This window comes from Colobus angolensis, unplaced genomic scaffold (genome assembly GCF_000951035.1).
Source record: "Colobus angolensis palliatus isolate OR3802 unplaced genomic scaffold, Cang.pa_1.0 Scaffold129, whole genome shotgun sequence".
In the NCBI taxonomy this organism is placed as follows: domain Eukaryota; kingdom Metazoa; phylum Chordata; class Mammalia; order Primates; family Cercopithecidae; genus Colobus; species Colobus angolensis.
The window spans coordinates 4,600,302-4,614,863 of NW_012114141.1; the positions used below are offsets into that span (position 1 = coordinate 4,600,302).

General features: G+C 37.1%; 1 protein-coding gene across 2 annotated transcripts in view; it reads right to left on the bottom strand.

Annotated features, from left to right (window-relative positions):
- The window catches only part of TBC1D5 (TBC1 domain family, member 5), a 582,411-nt gene that overhangs the window by 458,059 nt on the left and 109,790 nt on the right, over positions 1-14,562 (bottom strand). The window contains exons 2-3 of one of the 2 annotated variants that reach the window (XM_011933724.1): positions 10,397-10,461; positions 9,197-9,310 (exon numbers count right to left, since the gene is read on the bottom strand). The gene's annotated coding sequence lies outside the window, so the exon portion shown is untranslated. The remainder of the gene's footprint in view (positions 1-9,196; positions 9,311-10,396; positions 10,462-14,562) is intronic. The other variant, XM_011933723.1, reaches the window with a different exon arrangement.

Below are 14,562 nucleotides of genomic sequence, written 5' to 3' on the forward strand. Positions count from 1 at the left end.
TACTTTCTTTTGCTGTGCAGAAGCTCTTTAGTTTAATTAGATCCCATTTGTCAATTTTGGCTTTTGTTGCCATTGCTTTTGGGGTTTTGGCCATGAAGTCTTTGCCCATACCTATGTCCTGAATGGTATTCCCTAGGTTTTCTTCTAGTGTTTTTATGGTTTTGGGTCTAACATTCAATTCTTTAATCCATCTTCAATTAACTTTTGTATAAGGGGTAAGGAAGGGATCCAGTTTCAGCTTTCTACATATGGCTAGCCAGTTTACCCAGCATCATTTATTAAATAAAGAATCCTACACCCATTTCTTGTTTTTGTCAGGTTTGTCAAAGATCAGATGGTTGCAGACATGTGTTGTTATTTCTGAGGCCTCTGTTCTGTTCCATTGCTCTATAAATCTGTTTTGGTACCAGTACTATGCTGTTTTGGTTACTGTAGCCTTGCAGTATAGTTTGAAATCAGGTAGTGTGATGCCTCCAGCTTTCTTCTTTTTGCTTAGGATTCTCTAGGCAATTTAGGCTCTTTGTTGGTTCCATATGAACTTTAAAGTAGTTTTTTCCAATTCTGTGAAGAAAGTCATTGGTAGCTTGATGGGGATGGCATTGAATCTATAAATTACCTTGGGCAGTATGGTCATTTTCATGATACTGATTCTTCCTATCCATGAGCATGGAATGTTCCTCCATTTCTTTCTGTCCTCTTTTATTTCATTGAGCAGTGGTTTGTAGTTCTCCTTGAAGAGGTCCTTCACATCCCTTGCAAGTTGGATTCCAAGGTATTTTATTCCCTTTGTAGTAATTGTGAATGGGAGTTCACTCATGATTTGGCTGTTTGTCCGTTATTGGTGTATAGGAATGCTTGTGATTTTTGCACATTGATTTTGTATCCTGAGACTCTGCTGAAGTTGCTTATCAGCTTAAGGAGATTTGGGGATGAGATGATGGGGTAGGTATTCTAAATATACAATCATGTCATCTGCAAACAGGGACAATTTGACTTCCTCTTTTCCTAAACATCCTTTATTTCTTTCTCTTGCCTGATTGCCCTGGCCAGAATTTCCAATACTATATTGAATAGGAGTGGTGAGAGAGGGCATCCTTGTCTTGTGCCGGTTTTCCAAGGGAATGCTTCCAGTTTTTGCTCATTCAGTATGATATTGGCTGTGGGTTTGTCATAAATAGCTCTTATTATTTTGAGATATGTTACGTCAATACCTACTTTATTGAGAGTTTTTAGCATGAAGGGTTGTTGAATTTTGTCGAAGGCCTTTTCTGTATCTATTGAGATAATCATGTGGTTTTCGTCCTTAGTTCTCTTTATGTGATAAATTACGTTTATTGACTTGCATATGTTGAACCAGCCTTGCATCCCAGGGATGAAGCCAACCTGATCATGGTGGATAAGCTTTTTGATGTGCTGCTGGATTCGGTTTGCCAGTATTTTATTGAGGATTTTCACATAGATAGATTTCCAATATCACATCAGGGATATTGGTCTAAAATTCTCTTTTTTTTCTGTGTCTCTGCCAGACATTGGTATCAGGATGATGTTGGCCTCATAAAATGAGTTAGGGAGGAGTCCCTCTTTTCTATTGATTGAAATAGTTTCAGAAAGAATGGTAGCAGCTCCTCTTTGTACCTCTGATAGAATTCAGCTGTGAATCCATCTGGTCCTGGACTTTTTTTTGATTGGTAGGCTATTAATTATTGTGTCAATTTCAGAGCCTGTTATTGTTTTATTCAGAGATTCAACATCTCCCTGGTTTAGTCTTGGCAGGGTGCATGTGTCCAGGAATTTATTCATTTCTTCTAGATTTTCTAGTTTATTTGCGTAGAGGTGTTTATAGTATTCTCTGATGGTAGTTTGTACTTCTGTGGGATCAGTGGTGATATCCCCTTTATCACTTTTGACTGCATCTATTTGATTCTTTTTCTTTTCTTCTTTATTAGTCTTGCTAGCAGTCTATCAATTTTGTTCTTTTCAAAAAAACCAGCTCTTGGATTTTTTTCGAAAGGTTTTTTTATACCTCTATTTCCTTCATTTCTACTCTGATCTTAGTTATTTATTGTCTTCTGCTAGCTTTTGAATTTATTTGCTTTCTTCTCTAGTTCTTTTAATTGTGATGTTAGGGTGTCAATTTCATATCTTTCCTGCTTTCTCTTGTGGACATTTAGAGCTATAAATTTCCCTCTACACACTGCTTTTAAATGTGTCCCAGAGATTCTGGTATGTTGTGTCTTTGTTCTCATTGGTTTCAAAGAACATCTTTATTTCTGCCTTCATTTCGGTATTTACCCAGTAGTCATTCCGGAACAAATTGTTCAGTTTCCATGCATTTGTGCAGTTTTGATGAGTTTCTTAATCCTGAGTTCTAATTTGATTGCACTGTGGTCGGAGAGACAGTTTGTTGTGATTTATGTTCTCTTACATTTGCTGAGGAGTGCTTTACTTCCAACTATGTGGTCAATTTCAGAATAAGTGCAATGTGGTGCTGAGAAGAATGTATATTCTGTTGATTTGGGGTGGAGACTTCTGTAGATGTCTATTAGGTCAGCTTGGTGCAGAGCTGAGTTCAAGTCCTGGATATCCTTGTTAACCTTCTGTCTCATTGATCTGTCTAATATTGACAATGGAATGTTAAAGTCTCCCATTATTATTGTGTGGGAGTCTAAGTCTCTTTGTAGGTCTGTAAGGACTTGCTTTATGAATCTGGGTGCTTCTGTATTAGGCACATATATATTTAGGACAGTCAGCTCTTCTTGTTGAATTGATCCCTTTACCATTATGTAATGGCCTTTTTTGTCTCTTTTGATCTTTGTTGCTTGTTGAATTGATCCCTTTACCATTATGTAATGGCCTCTTTGTCTCTTTGGATCTTTGTTGGTTTAAAGTCTGTTTTATCAGAGACTAGGATCGCAACCCCTGCTTTTCTTTACTTTCCATTTGCTCAGTAGATCTTCCTCTATCCTTTTATTTTGAGCCTATGTGTGTCTCTGCATGTGAGATGGGTCTCCTGAATACAGCACACTGATGGGTCTTGACTCTTTATCCAATTTGCCAGTCTGTGTCTTTTAATTGGGGCATTTAGCCCATTTACATTTAAGGCTAATATTTTGATGTGTGAATTTGATCCTGTCATTATGACATTAGCTTGTTATTTTGCCCGTTAATTGATGCAGTTTCTTCATACCATCGACGGTCTTTACAATTTGGCATGTTTTTGCAGTGACTCGTACCATTGTTTCTTTCCATGTTTAGTGCTTCCTTCAGGAGCTCTTGTAAGGAAGGCCTGGTGGTGACAAAATCTCTCAGCATTTGCTTGTGTGTAAAGGATTTTATTTCTCTTTCACTTATGAAGCTTAGTTTGGCTGGATATGAAATTCTGGTTTGAAAATTCTTTTCTTTGAGAATGCTGAATATTGGTCCCCACTCTCTTCTGGCTTGTAGGGTTTCTGTGAGAGATCTGCTGTTAGTCTGATGGGCTTCCCTTTGTGGGTAACTCGACATTTCTCTCTCGCTGCCCTTAACATTCTTTCCTTCATTCCAACCTTGGTGAATATGACAATTATGTGTCTTAGGGTTGCTCTTCTTGGGGAGTATCTTTGTGGTGTTCTCTGTATTTCCTGAATTTGAATGTTGGCCTGCCTTGCTAGGTTGGGGAAGTTCTTCTGGATAATATCCTGAAGACTGTTTTCCAACTTCGATCCATTCTCCACGTCACCTTCAGGTACACCAATCAAACGTAGATTTGGTCTTTTCACATAGTCCGATATTTCTTGGAGGCTTTGTTTGCTTCTTTTTACTCTTTTTTCTCTAAACTTGTCCTCTCGCTTTATTTCATTAATTTGATCTTCAATCACTGATACTCTTTCTTCCACTTGACCAAGTCAGCTATTGAAGCTTGTGCATGCAACATGAAGTTCTCGTGCCATGGTTTTCAGTTCCATCAGGTCATTTAAGGTCTTCTCTATGCTGTGTATTCTAGTTAGCCATTCGTCTTAACCTTTTTTCAAGGTTTTTAGCTTCCTTGTGATGGGTTTGAAGATGCTCCTTTAGCTCGGAAAAATTTGTTACTACCGACCTTCTGAAGTCTACTTCTGACAACTCGTCTAAATCATTCTCCTTTTATCTTTGTTCCGTTGCTGGCGAGGAGCTGCGACGTTCTGGAGGAGAAGAGGCGCTCTGGTTTTGAGAATTTTCAGCTTTTCTGCTCTGGTTTCTCCCCATCTTTGTGGTTTTATCTACCTTTGGTCTTTGATGATGGTGATCTATAGATGGGGATTTTGTGTGGATGTCTTTTTTGTTGGTGCTGATGCTGTTCCTTTCTGTTTGTTAGTTTTCCTACTAACAGTGAGGTCCCTCAGCTGCAGGTCTGTTGGAGTTTGCTGGAGGTCCACTCCAGACCCTCTTTGCCTGGGTATCACCAGCGGAGGCTGCAGAACAGCAAATATTGCTGCCTGTTCCTTCCTCTGGAAGCTTCATCCCAGAGGGGCACCCAACTGTGTGAGGTGTCTGTCAGCCTATACTGGGAGGTGTCTCCCAGTTAAGCTACACGGGGGTCAGGAACCCACTTGAGGAGGCAGTCTGTCCATTCTGAGATCTCAAATGCTGTGCTGGGAGAACCACTGTTCTCTTCCGAGCTGTCAGACAGGGACATTTAAGTCTGCAGAAGTTTCTGCTGCGTTTTCTTCAGCTATGCCCACCCCACAGAGGTAGAGTCTACAGAGGCAGTAGGCCTTGCTGAGCTGCGGTGGGCTCCAACCAGTTCGAGCTTCCCGGCCGCTTTGTTTACATACTTAAGCCTCAGCAATGGCGGACACCCCTCCTTCAATCAGGTTGCAGCCTCGCTGTTAGATCTCAGACTGCCGTGCTAGCAGTGAGCAAGGCTCCACGGGTGTGGGACCCACTGAGCCAGGAATGGGAGAGAATCTCCTGGTCTGCTGGTTGCTAAGGCCATGGGAAAAGTGCCATGTTTGGGAGGAAGTGTCCCGTTTTTCCAGGTGTACTCTGTCACAGCTTCCCTTGGCTAAAAAGGGAAATCCCCAACTCCTTGCACTTCCCAGGTGAGGTGACGCCCCGCCCTGCTTCAGCTTGCCCTCCGTGAGCTGCACCCACTGTCCAACAAGTCCCAGTGAGATGAACCAGGTACCTCAGGTGGAAATGCAGAAATCACCCATCTTCTCTGTCGATCACACCAGGAGCTACAGACCGGAGCTATTCCTATTCGCCCATCTTGGAATGGAACTTTTTCAAGAAAGTCTCTTTTAAATAGCAATTTTTAAAGGTAAAATATTTAGGAATAAACAGCAATGTTCAAAACCTACATAAAGAAAAGTAAACATTCTTAAAACATAGAAAAGTAGGACTGTACAAATGAAAAGAAATACCCTGTCCTTGGTTAGAACATCTCAACATCAATAGGTCACACACTTACAAATCATAAAGCTTTTCATGGAGTTAGATAAGTTGATACTGAAATTCGAATGGAAAAAGTTCAAGAAGAACTGGGAAATATTGAAAATAAATAGAGGGGACTATCTCATTAACACATACTACAGGCATGAAAACATACTATAAAGCCTCTATAATGAAAACAGTGTAGGACTGCTACATGAACAGGCAGAAAAGTGCAAATGAACAGAAAGTCCAGAAACAGATTCCACTACAGATAGAAATCTAATCTCTGTAAAGGTGATATAACAAATCATTAGCACATTTATAGTCATTTTAAACAACAGACAAGAAAAAAAGATAAAATTCAATGTTTCTCACATCATACATAAAAATAAACTGCAAATGGATCAGATATCTAATTGTAAGAAAACTACAAGTACTTTTAAAAGTGTGAGGGGAGGGTGGGGGCAGGAGAGAGGGATTCCTCCTAAACTAAGAATTCATAAAAGGCTTTCTCACTAGGACTAAAGTACAAATATAAAACTTTTTCAGGACAAAAATACATCAGAAAATAAATAATAAAACAGGTAACAAACTGGAAGGAAACATTTGCAACATGTATCACAGATAAATGCCTAATATCCCTACAAAGAACTTCTAAACTGAGGGGGAAAAGCCCAAATATCCTATGGAAAGTGGCTCTTACACATATGAAAAGACATTCAACTCCACACATAAAAGATGAATGCAAATTAAATGTACCCAACATTCCATTTCTCACCTATCACTTGGCAAAAATTAAAGTTTCACAATGCACTCTGTCTGCAAGGCTGTTGGGAAATAGGCACTCTCATACACCGCAGCAGGGAAGGCAAAATGTTACAGCCCCCATGCAGGGGGACTGGGTAATACTCTAATACAACCATGTAAGTATTTGCCCTTTGAACCTTTTTGTTGTTGTTGTTAGCAACAAAGTTTCACTCTGTCACCCAGATTGGGTGTAATGGCTCTATCATAGCTCACTGCAACCTTGAACTCCCGGGCTCAAGGGATCCTCTCAAGTAGCTGGGATTACAGGGGCAAGTCAATGCACCGGGCTTAGTATTTGCCCTTTCAACCAGCAATCCCATTTCCAGGAATTTGCCCTGAAGATACACCTCTAAAACTATGAAAATAAATATCACTGCAGCATGTTTGTAATTGCAAAATATTGAAAACTACTAAAATGCGCAAGCATAAGAGATTGGTTGAATAAACTATGGCACACACAAGGTAGTAAGCACCTGCAAAAATGAATGAGGAAAATCTCTACTGGTATGAGGTAATTTCCAAGAGATACTGATACATGAAAAAAGTGAACTGCAAAAGAACATACATGCTACTTTTTAGGTAAAAAAAAAAAAAAAAGAAAATATAAATATCTGTGCATATCTTTTTTTTTTTTTTTTGAGATGGAGTCTCACTCTGTCACCCAGGCTGGAGTGCAGTGGCCGGATCTCAGCTCACTGCAAGCCCCGCCTCCTGGGTTTACGCCATTCTCCTGCCTCAGCCTCCCGAGTAGCTGGGACTACAGGCGCCCACAGGCACCCGCCACCTCGCCCGGCTAGATTTTTGTATTTTTTAGTAGAAACGGGGTTTCACTGTGTTAGCCAGGATGGTCTCGATCTCCTGACCTCGTGATCCGCCCGTCTCGGCCTCCCAAAGTGCTGGGATTACAGGCTTGAGCCACCGCGCCCGGCCCTGCATATCTTTATAAAAATGAGTAAAGCCCAGAAAACAGTAAAATTGGTTTCCTACAAAGTATGGGGTGGAATGAGGAGGATGGAGTGACAATTTTCTAGTATATCTTTTTGTACAGTTTTACTTTTTGGCAAAGTAAGTAATTTTCTACATATTCAAAAAATTAAATCAATAAGGATGTAAAGAAAAGGGGGCACAAAAGCTGAAAGAAAACTAATATGAGTGAACTATATTCCAAATTAATATCATAACCACACTTAAGGAATAAGGAAGAAAGAACTAAGTAATTATCAGAATAGTATTTGGTTACACATCCACAGGAATGAGTATGGAAAGGAGGGAGAACTTCAAACAATTTTCAAACTTTTTTTGGTGTATTTGTTTCTTATACGATTAACCAATCTTGAAACTGTTTTAGATCTATTATTTAGTTGAACAAAAGAGTAAATGTGTTGATGCTGTTGGAAGCCAAGGTTCTCACTATGAAAGATGGGACATATAAATATGAGAAGCAAGCAAGGAACCTGCATGGATGGATTAGAATTAGAGAAACCGGTGTATCTCTAAATAAAAAACAATATGCAGATCTATGTGTCCACATATGTTTTTCAATATGCATTTGTGTATATATGTATAAATGTAGATGTATATGTATACATAAAGCTTATATATTTCCTACCTCTGTCCTCTAAAAGGGCCTAAAAGCCAAGACCCAGTAGCAATTAACACACTAGTGCCAAGATCTTGTTCACTAATATTATTCCCCACTAAAAACAATCAGAGCTTGTCAGAGAAATGGCTGCTTCCAAAGCTGGGGGAGAACACATAAAAGATAACCCTGCAACAACTTATTTTGTCAGAAATTAAGGAAGCACTGAAACATGCGATGGAGGACTGTCATGCACTTCAACTAACCAAACCTAGGCAATTTGAGTACCAAAAGCTCTATGACTTCTAAGGCTGTTTAGTCTTCCCAATCTTACCTTTTGAAATTCTGTCCCATAATTGTCCTTTCCTCTGTTTCCCCTACCTAACCAGAAACATCCATCACTACAGTTGTGTCCTGTCTCTAGCACTCCATGATACAGTATTCTGGCCACCTTTTTTTTTTTTTTTTTTTAAACAAATCCACAAGGAAAATCCTATGTTCTGGATCCCAACTCTTGTACATTTATCAGAATGTACTATGCTCACAATAAGCAACTAGAGGGCAGACTGAGTATTTTTCACTACTGTTTGCCCAAGGCCAAGTACAGAGCCTATTCTTTATTAGCAATTCGGTAAATATTTATTCAACTGAAATGTTTAATTTATTCCATTGCTCATGGTTTTCCTCTTTCCAGCAAACACTAAGAATAGTCAATTTTCTCCCTTTCATTCATCCATCAAATCTGACTGGGATCAGTTCCATGCTCACTTTCTAATTCAGCAGTCACCAACCTTTTTGGCACCAGGGACTCGCTTTGTGAAAGACAGTTTTTCCACGAATGGGGAGGGAGCTGGGGAGAGATGATTTCGAAATCAAACTATTACACCTCAGATCATCAGGCATTAGATTCTCATGAGGAATGAGCAACCTGGATCCCTCGCATACACAGTTCACAATAGGGTTTGCATACCTATGGGAATCTAATGCTGCTGCTGATCTGACAGGAGACAGAGCTCACCTGCTCACCATTTACCTCTTGCTGTGTGGCCCCGTTCCTAATAGGCCATGGACTGGTCCCAGTCCATGACCAGGGAGTTGGAGACCCCTGTTCTAAATGATGACTTCTCAGTTACTCCAATCCTCAAAAATGTCTGCATGTTTAGTCCCTTCAGTACACAAGAGTCATACCAGTACCATTTATATGTAGCAATATTAGAAAGTATGTTTTATGTGGCATAACATCACAATTTCAGAAGTTGTCCATATCTCTTATTTTGAGTAAGATAAATAAATGTGGAAAGAAGTCAGTTTGCGCATATGTTAAAGGAAAAAATTTAAAAGATTGTTTGTTTTAAAAAAAAAAAAAGGATGCTATAGTCAAGTAAATTTGGGAAATACTGAATTAAACTAAGTTACACCAGGTTCTCAGGTCTTTTAATACATCAGCATATAATGGGATTCTCTTATAGGAAAGTATTCAGTGCTTTCCAGATTTATGTGACCATGGGATCTTTACATTCCAAGCATCTCCTGGAAAAAATATATCATAGAACACACTTTGGAAATGTTTACTACACTATGACTGGCAGAAAACATCTTAATTATTATCTGTGAACATGAGAAGATGCTGTGATGGCCAAAAGAAAATACCTGATTAATACTACCAGGTGAAGTACTCTACATAATATACAAAGTAACTACTGATTCAAATTGCAATTGCTTCAAGACCAAAAGCTTATGAGTTCTAAATTAACTATCTGTCTACTCCTGGGCCCCCACTAAAATTCTGGTGTGAGTTTCCACTTCCTCTTCCAATTCTTGAACTACAGATAACCAACTCCACTATGAGCACCCCACAATTACAACACACATACCCACAGAGAAAATGAGAGGTCTGAATTATGGCAGTGCTTCTCAGAGTTTAATATTCATATGAATGACCTAGGAATTTTGATGAAACACAGATTCTGTTTTAGTAGGTTGGGGTTAGGCCTGAGATTCTGCGTATCTAAGAAGATCTCAGGCAACACCAATACTGTTTATGTACAGACCATAGTTTGGGTAGTAAGTGTATAATGCGTATCAGGACAAAATGTTGAGGCCTCTAACTCGTATCCAATGGCTATGTCTTTCAAACTGCTTTCCAAAGATTTAATTCTTCCATCGGAAAACAATTAACTTTCATTCATTTATAAAAACAGAAACCGTACACAAAACTGAAGATACACTTAAATCCCTATTATCTGTTGATGATTACGTTTTACCAGAAATGGCAGTTTCCTGCAGAGAGACATAAAAGTACAATTATCTAAAATCATTTTTAATCTAAATCTTCGTTCTACCTCTATTTCCAAATGCCCATACCAACACAGAAATACACTGACTTTCATGGCAGCCAGGAACTCTCTCCAATTTTACTGACTTACAAGGCTGCAATTGTAGGCCCTGCCCCCAACCAAAAAAGACATGTATAAAGCCAGCATCTTTCTCAATGATTTACTAAAAGCAGCAGCTCATTTTAATAAAACCATCCTAAAACATAAAATTGATTGAACCAACTGGTGTGTTGGGCATACACAACAGCTGATCAAAATCATTCAAGAATTTTATTCTTACAGATTTTCTTTCAGGCTTTGAGAATTTTTCTCCCATTCCACACTTTTATCTTGATACTGATATCACTGAAATAAAGAGAAAAAAAAAAGGATCTTTAAATCTATGAAATAGTTTTTAAATACAAAGTAGGTCAATTCAAGAAAATATTTTAATAAACTGATTCACATACAACTTAGCGTACATACAAAAGCTAATAACCACTTTTCTAGAACGTAATTTGTGTAACAAAATTAAGGGTTTATACTGAGTAACCTCTTACGATGTCTAACATTTTGTGGCTTTTCCTAGGCACAGCACCGTCATTTAGCAAAGTATTACAAAATTACACAAGACATATTACCCTCATTCCTTAACAAGGAAAACTTTGTAAAATTAGATAGTAATTATCTTTATGCTTCTTGATATTAAACACTGAGATTTTATTTCACTAAAACACAAAGATACTTATTTCTTTGCATGTTACATTATGCCTTTATTTGACTTTTTATAATTAAGTAATTTTAGAGTATTTTTGTCACAACGAAGGACAGAGATAAGCCAACTATTTAGATTCCTCTCCTTTATGTTGTGTCTTTGATCACTAACAATGCTGCGTGAACAGCCAACAGAAGGCTGACATTTCATAAAATATGCAGTGATAAAAACTAATACTGTAGCATCTGGGAGTGATATATAAAATGCAGAAATACACCTAATAACTGTGATCTTAAATTACAAGTTACTAAAAGCTAAATAAAAGGCATACCTAAGAACAAAAAAATAGCAAGATTACAAAAGGTTTTCTTATACCTCCTCTTTCTAAAAACAAAGTTTTTAAAATAGTTTAAGTCCATTAGACTTTTCCTACTACTCTACAACTTAAAAGCCCATTACTTTCTAAGAACAGGGTATTTGTACTATACACCTCTCAACAACTGAAGAACATGTTACAAAACCACCAATGAAAGACCCTGTTCAAAATGCAGGGGAAGTTTTTCTTCTCAGATACTTAAAAATGTTAAAACTGCTAACGAAGTAAAACAACACATAACTTTTATGACAAGATGCAAGAGAGAACGTCTAAAATAAAATTTAAAGTCCATAATAATCTAAACAAATATACTCTTAATACCAGTATTAATACATCCTTTCACAATTTAAGCCTTAAAGTCCTTGGTAAACCACAGGAAGCAAGCAAAATGTGCTCAAATATGTTTAAATAATTTTATCTTCACTACTAAACATTTGCTTTTTAATAGTAAGAAGCAGGGAAATCACAATAAAGACAATCCTTTATTTTTACTTTTTGAGAGCAAACATTTGAATTTATCTTCATAGCATTTGGTTTAATAGTCCACTTCTTCATAGCATTTGGTTTAATAGTCCACCTATATCCATCAAAATCACCGTCCAGCAGAAGTGTCTTATTGTTTTTTTTTAATATGTATGCTAAAGGGAAATGAAAAAACAAAGGCCATATTCAGCACTTCAAGAACTCTGAATTACACTTTGACTAAAGAAAATATACATTTAAGTATGTAGGAGGCAAGTGTCCTTGTCCTTATAATTAGCATCTGAATTCAGGGATTTTACTACTTAAGGCACACCCACTGCCTGTTATTCTTACCATGGTTTTTTATGTCACTTAATAGAGATAAATATTCTCTTCCCTTCTCATATTTACATCAACGATATTTAATTTTTTTAAAGCTGTTAAAATAGGCTAAACACTCATCTCAACATCACTCTTCATCTCCAACTGGACAAAGAATGGCATTACAAGACTGAGAACAGAGAAGGCATATTTACATTCATAATGTTCCTAACTATAACATTTATGTAAATTATGTTCTTATATTTGCAAATACAATAATTTTTAGTTTCACTGCATATTTTGCCATTCTTTCAATATTAACTTTCTATGGTTATTACAACCTCAAAAAATTATGCCTATGAAATATGACATTGTTCAAGTCACTAGAAAAAAACACCTGAAGCTAAAATAACGTATCTAAGAATAACATATCTACCTTTAATCTAATCTTATTCTCCTACAAAAGACAGCTTTAGTACATTAACTAAAAAATCCTAATTGAGTTTAGAAAATCTTCCTTTTGGAATTATTTTCATTATCTTTTAACTATTTCACATGAGTTTACATATCACATAAATGACATAAAATTCACTATAATTATTTTAATGTCAGGCACCTATTAATCATTCTTTCTATTATGGTGTCTACTGAATTTACCGAGATATAGAGCATTACGTGTATTTAGAAGAAAAGAATTAAGTTGGACCATTTGAAAACCTACACTTTCAAGAATAATTTACCCTATCAAAATGTATTTGTGAAGTAAGAAAAATTATAAATACCAATGACAGCAGAGGGAAAAAACGAAGGCAATTTTCTAGGTTTTCTGATTGTCAAAAAAAATGACAAACCACATTCCTCAACTGTAGCTAAGTAGGTAATTATGAAATTAGCTGTAGAGCATCTTTCTCTCTCTTCCAGAATACAAAGTCCATGAAAGCTGAGTCCATACCTTTCTTGTTTAACTTTTTAATCAATGGTGCTTGAGTGTAGGCAACCAATTAAGATTTATGGGAAAAAATAAGTGGGCATTTGTAATGAACTGTACTTGGCTAAGAGAGATTCAAAGAAATATAACATGGTCCCTGCTTTCCTAACACTTAAAATCCAGTCAGCAACATAGGACCTAGACCCAAGTAAAACACAAAAGCAAGTAATAGTACAAAATACTGAACAGGAAGTGCTTTGTGAGTAGCAACAAAGCAAAACAGGAATTCAGAAGATGGTGAAATCACAGGAGAACCACTGCAGAAAGACTTCACAGAGTGGAAAGACAAGAGCAGAAAGTTGGAAAAAAGTACGTTAAGATTTAGTGGCCAAAAAAAAAAGCAGAAAGGACATCATAGAGTAAAATGCAGAAAAGACATAAAACACTGAGAAATGGAAAAGGATATGCCAATGTAAAAATACTCTCAGTATGCTGGGACCATCCTGACAAAAATGAAAGCATTTTTGTTACTGGCCAGTGGAAGAAAAAACTAAGACAAATTTACAAGAGAACCTCAAATAACAGGGTGGAAAGTCTAAATTTCAATCTCTACGCAAAGTGGGGCCAGTGAAGGTTCCTAAGCAGGAGATTGTCTGGGTAAAAGCAATGCTTTAGGAAGATTAATCTGACAGCAATGCACAGGACAGATTTGAGGATAGCAGGGATACAAATTAAGAGACTTCTAAAGTATTCCAGGAATAAGGCTGCAGAAGAGTCATCTAGGCTTTTGAGAATGCTATAGAACTGGCAGGAGCAAAAACTACTAAGACAATACATTGACTAATGAGATATAATGGGTTAGAGAGAATAAGACAAGAAATTCTTAGATCTAAGATAAAGAACCTAAAGGATAACAGGAGGGAACAAAGAATGGCTGGATCTGACTGGAGCGAACAGGTCAGTGGCAAGACGATGCTTCCGGTTCCAGACATTCACTGTGAGGGGACAGAGAGATGGAAACATAAAAATGAGATCAAATGTACAGCTATAGATTTTAGAGTTCTCTGTGAATATGTAATAGTTTAAAATCTTGAAAAGAAGGGAAGAATAAAGAGCAGAGGCTGAAAATTATACTACACTAACAAAATCTATAAAATACACCTAAGGAAATTAACTAAAGTCAAATAAAATGGAATGACTATATAAGATAGCTCCAGTCCGGAAGGAATAACTCAAAAAAGGAGAACACAGGCCCATAAAGAGAGTGCTTGCAAAAACTTTACCCAACGTTGTTAAACAAACAGGGTCGTAGAATGTACTGCAAGGAAGAATAACTTTTAAATATTCTGAGGTGTTTTTTTTGAGAGAGAGGCTATGTTAGGATATAAACGAGAGACAAAAACTAAGTATCTGAGGAAACTAAAAAACTTTTAAACATATAATTTCTTATTGTTTTGTTTCACTAAAAGAAAAAGCTAGAACATTTTCCTTTTAGAAAGTCCTGATTCCATATTACATGCAAAGTAAATGCCCATAGAAGATTAAAAAACACTTTCATGTGCTTTTTATGCTTTATATATCAATTATATTCACTTTCGTATTTTTTCACACCTGCATTAGCTCTTATTACTACTCTCTCAAGTTTAGACCAGTATCCATATAAAC